The following is a 5821-nucleotide window of genomic DNA, read 5'->3' as shown; positions in this document are numbered from 1 at the left end:
AGGGTCACCGTGAGTTCAAATTGACATAAAGGCAGTGAGCTTAGTTGTCAGTACTTTAATGAAAGTATTTTGAATATTTTCCTTGCACAAAGCCCAAAGCACTGGATGACGAACCAAATTTGCTTTCTTCTTCTCAGAAATATTTATCAGTTTATTCCTTGTGAAATGTTATTTTTATGTTGTAAATAAAGAAAACAGCAAATGAATGAAAAGAAGATTCAAAGACATAGTTATTTTAGATGCCCAAAAAACGTTCTGAATTAAACACTGAATCTGGGCATGACAAGTATTTTTTTAGTGAAAGTGATTTTGTTCTTCATTACACTGAGATTTTCATTACATAAGATGTTAATTGGAAGAGTGATAATAGGACACAGTTTGGTCTTTGTCTCCATGGTTAGAGTGACTTTCCCTAGTACACAACTATTTGGCAAGAAAGGACTTTAGGGATTACCCAGTTCAACAAGCAAATCCATTTATTTCAATGCCCAATATTCTATTTTCTCTAAAGGTTATTAGTTCTATCTGCTAGAATAGGAAAGTGTACTATACAGAAATACAACTCATCCAATTTTAGAAGCCTGTAATCAACAGCTGATCACTTCTTTTGTATCTTGTTTGTTAATTAAACAAAGAAATGAGTTTCAGTAGTGGAAATGGAAGTTTATGATTTTGGGTGTGATAAGAACTATTTTTCTGTGACAGGACCAATTACTTTAGCACAACTAACTCAGCTATAACTATTAGTTTACTAGTGTACACTGTGAACTATATGTTTGGATGGCAAACATCTAAGACTCAGCTTATACATGTTGCTGTTGTTAGGAGGCCCAAGTGTTCCTGACTCAAATCTCAATCAACTTTATTAAGTATTTTGAGTATTGTTTTTACTATAAAATGGAACTAAACTCCTAAAAGCTAAACATGTTTGTATAGAATGAATAAAGGTTATTTAATGATGAATTCTAACATAGCATTTTGTTGGGAGCTATTTGAGCTGAAGGTCTCAGACTTGGGGTATGTTTAACCAAAGGATTGCAACTGAACAGTTGTGGTCTAGAAAATCCAGCTACTCCCAGGTCAAGCTGCCCCCTAAGGAACTTGAAGGGCTGCCTTGGGGGACAGGGAACTTGGAAGGTTTTTTCCTTGTATGACCTTCAGTTCAAGTCTACAAAAATATCTAGCTGCCCTATCTCTTTCTCCTTAGCAACCACAAGTTACATTCTTCTGATAAAGTCCCGCTTACTACTTGCATCAATAAGACCAGATGTTTTTGGCACTCTTTTCCCTGCCCACAACACTCTCTTTTGATATGTGTATATAATAAACATTCTGAATCTAGGTCTGAGTCGCAGTATCTTCATCAGAGTGCTGTCCCACCTGGTCCCAACTTTAATATTTTCATTTTGTGTCTTGTGTCTTCCTTTTTTTCTAATCTCCCATTGCCCCTACTCAGGTTTAATCTATCTTCATGGGTCATGGAGTATAGCCACTGTTGGAGCGACAGCATTTGTCTCATAAAAAATGACCACTTAAAATTCTTTGATCTTTTTCCCTTCCTTATTGGAAGATAATTCATTGCTTATGCAAATTTGACATATTAAAATATTTAATGAGCCAAGATAAAAATTAATTATGGAAAATAATGCTGCTTTTCATTTCAGCAAGAAATTACGGTAGGAGCAACACAATTCCTCTCACACAGTTGTTACAGACTGTTTTCTGGTTCTTATTTTTTTATTATCTAGTCAGAGCTTTTGATGGAATTTGATAAAGCTGATGAAATTCATGACAGATTAACCTTATCCTTCATTTTTAGAGAGTAAGACAAGAGACTTTAAATTTGGAATCAAGAACAAAAGTTTATTTCAACATTTTACTTAATTTAATATCTATTTTGAGTACAAATCTGAAACCACCAGCCCATTTTAAACAGTGAAATACAGAAATGGAATGTACAAATACCACGTACGTGCTTCAGGGAAGAGAACAAGTGTGGATAGCAGAATAAGCCTGAAGTGTTTGCACTCTCAAAATATTAAGGTATGTAGAACATCGTCTTTGTGGACCATGTTATGCTAGTTGACCTTGATATGTCCTGAGATTATGTGCCTTCACCCCCAGGGCAAGTGACTCATTTCCTCAAGATGTTTTCATGACTTTGTCTCCTGTATTTTCTAGTATATTCATGAATGTATTTGCCACAGCTCTAAAAGGAATCACAATAAGAGATCATGATTGTGTGGGAGAAAAATGTGGAACAAAAATAAAAACCATGAAAAAGACTAGGTTTATGGTCTGAAAGGAGACTTGTAGAATCCCAGAGAATGTGGTTCTTGGAAACCTTTCAGGCTGGGAACTGAACTCCTTCCCATGACTTAACTTTCAGCCCAAAGATAAACAATCCTATATAGTGAACACTGAGGTAAGCTCTGTCCTCAAAACAATCAAACATTCAAGATCAAAAGGGCAGCATTTATGCAGGGATAAAGTGTAAAATGCAGTAAGGCATTGGAAGGAAGGACAAATGGAAACAGCAAATCCAGGGAAAAGTGGGTAACGTTACAACATTATCGAGATTTTGATCAATGTCACAAAACAAAATGTGTATCAATAGTTGCTATTTTTACATAGCAAATCCCAATAAAATGTTGTGTTTTTAATGACGTGAAACAAGGAGGGATTGCTGGCCTCCAGATTTAAGATTCTCCTGGTGATCATTTCTAAGGATATTAATAAGATAAAACAACAACAACAAAAAACCAGATGACCTTTCACATGGTTCAATATAAAGTCCCTAATGATGCTTTGCAACACTTTTTAAAATTATTTCCTAGAACTCACAGATGGAAGAAATATTCGAGTAATATGAGGAACTGATTGCAAAGTGACTAATAAGCCCTCAAAGCTGAATAGGAAGTCTGGTGGCGCAGTGTTTAAGGACTCAGCTGCTAACTGAAAGATTTGAATCCACCAGGTGCTACCCAGGAGAAAGTTGGGAAATTTGTCTTCCAGAAAATCAAATTCAGCCTTGGAAACTATGGGGCGGTTCTCCTCTGTTCTTAAGAGTCCGTGTGTATCCAATAACAATAAAAAGTCTTTTTAAAAAATTATACACAGTGGGTAGAGAATGTTGGCCTTGAGATTTGAGAATCTTCCAGTTATAATTTCTAAAAAGATGAATTATTAAAATACAAAAACAAACTGTATGAGAGATGTCATGTGGTTTAATATAAAGTCCTATAAATGTTGCCTAGAACTCACAGAGATGGAAGTGAAAAATCATGAGCTATGAGAGATTCATTGTAAAGTGTTGCATCAGCTCTCATAACTGTAAAGGGGTTGTATTGATGCAGCATTTAAGCATTTTCTGCTAACCATAAGATTTAAACCCACCAATTTCTCCTCAGGAGGGAGATGTGGTGGTCAACTTCCCTAAATAATTCAGTCTTGACCACCCTATGGGGCAATTCTACTCTGTACTATAGTGTCACCATGAGTGCAAATTGACAGAAAGGCAGTAGTTAGGTTTTCAGTATCGCAATGAAGGCATCTTGATTATTTTCCTTCTACAAAACCCAAAGTACTGGACGATGAAATAAAATTTGATTTCTCCATCCTCAGAAATATTTTCAGTTTATTCTTTGTGAGATTGTCTGTGAATGTTACCAATAAAGAAGATAAGGTGAATGAAAAGAAGATTCAAAGAGATAGTTGATTTAGATTGCAAAAAATAAAAATTTCAGGTAAACATTGAATCTGAAAGTGACAAGTTAAGTATTTCTCTTTTAAAAGTGGTTTTGTTCTGCATTATGAAAAGATTTCCATTACATGAGACACTAATTGGAAGACTGATAATAGGACACAATTTTGCCTTTGTCTCAACAGTCACAGTGGCTCTCCCTAGGATAAAGTTATGTGGCAAGAAAGGACCATAGAGATTACAAGTCTAACCAATAATCCATTATTTCAATGCCCAGTACGCTATTTTCTCTAAAGGGCTACTAATTCTGCTAAAATAGGACGGTATACTATTCAGAAATAAAACTCCTCCAATTTTAGCAATCTGTAGTCAACAGCTGATCACTGCTTTTGTATTTAGTTTGTTAATTAAATAAACAAATGAGTTTCATTTGCGGAAATGGGAGTTTGTGTTTTTTGGTGTGACAAGAAGTGTTTTCTGTGACAAAAACAGTGACTTTAGCATAACTGACTCAGCTATACCTACTGGTTTACTGCTGTAGGCTGTGAGCTATATATTTGGATTGCAAACAACTAGGACATAGCTGGTACATGTTGTTGTTCGCTGCTATAGTCAGTAATGACTGATGGTGAACCTATGCACAATATAACGAAACACAACTAATACATGGCAGGTACTTAATAAATAATTGTTTTAAGAAACAATGAGAATAAATGAATGAAAATAATATTTTTCTACTACATTTTTTCATATTCTTCATTCTTCTAGCTTCCACCACAATTAATTTCTTCAAAATGATCATAGCAAATTTAACCACATTGAGTGGTTCCTCCTCATGGGGTTTTCTGACATTCGGGAGCTACAGATTTTACATGCTTTGCAAGTAACCTCATCATTATCACCATCACAACAGTAGACCAGCATCTTCAAGCTCCAATGTATTACTTCTTAAAACATCTTTCTCTCCTGGACCTCTCCTTCATTTCTGTCACGGTTCCCCAAACCATTGACAATTCTCTGATGGATGATGGCTATATTTCCTATGTACAGTGCATGCTTCAGGTTTTCTTCTTCACATCTCTGGCTTGGTCTGAGGTGGCCATTCTCACAGTGATGTCTTATGATCGCTATGCAGCCATCTGCTTCCCACTGCACTACGAGGTCGTCATGAATCCTAGGAAGTGTCAGGGGGCTATGATAGCCTTATGGCTAAGTGGATGCATTTGCGGGATCTTATACACAACAGTCACATTCTCCATCACTTTCTGTAAGGACAAAATAATTCACCAATTCTTCTGTGATATCCCCCAATTGCTAAAGCTCTCCTGCTCCAACGATTACCTTCAAGTGATTGGAGTGTTAGCTTTCCTGTCTGTGCTGGGATTTATCTGTTTCATCTCCATTGTCCTCTCCTATATACACATCTTCTCCACAGTACTAAGAATGCCCTCTGCTGAAGGCAGATCCAAGGCCTTCTCTACCTGCCTGCCCCACCTCTTTGTTGTCTCCTTCTATTTCTCCACAGGCATGTTTGCGTTTCTAAAACCAACTTCAGATTCTCCAACTGTTTTTGACCTTATGATTTCTATCTTTTATATAGTCATTCCCCCAACACTCAACCCTATTATCTATGGTCTGAGGAATGAAGCCATGAAGGAAACTTTCAGAAAGCTACTGTTGGGTGAACAATTCACCAGAAAAAAAAAAAAAATTGTGCTTTTGTTGACAGATCTTTCATATTACCTATAAGCAAAATGATAAATAATATTGTGTTCATTCAGTAAGTGGTATTGATGAAAAGCAGTAAAAAAAAGTTCCCCTGTAGTTTCATAACACAATATAACCATCGTCATTATGGAAATTCTTCATATAGTTCTTACCTTTTTAGTCATTGAAATCATTTTTTCATTCTTTCTAATAAAGATATGAAAAATAGTTATACATTTTTACTATATGCTCACTACTTTCCTTTCCCTTTCAATACATATAGGCACAAACATATACAGAGGCCTAAGAAGAAACATATTTGCAATTTTTATTTCTTATTCTAAATAGGCAATGTTACAACAGAAAAGGAATTTAAAAGTGATGTTGTTGCTTAGTGCTGTCGAGTCAATT

At 35.7% G+C, this 5821-nt stretch overlaps 1 pseudogene; it reads left to right on the top strand.

Moving 5' to 3' along the window:
* Positions 1 to 4497: 4497 nt before the first annotated feature.
* On the top strand, positions 4498 to 5452 carry LOC102838146 (annotated as a pseudogene).
* Positions 5453 to 5821: the final 369 nt, after the last annotated feature.

This window comes from Chrysochloris asiatica, unplaced genomic scaffold (assembly GCF_000296735.1).
Source record: "Chrysochloris asiatica unplaced genomic scaffold, ChrAsi1.0 scaffold00213, whole genome shotgun sequence".
Taxonomy (NCBI): Eukaryota; Metazoa; Chordata; class Mammalia; order Afrosoricida; family Chrysochloridae; genus Chrysochloris; species Chrysochloris asiatica.
Note: the sequence above shows the minus strand (reverse complement) of the source record. Positions and strands in the feature narration are given on the sequence as shown.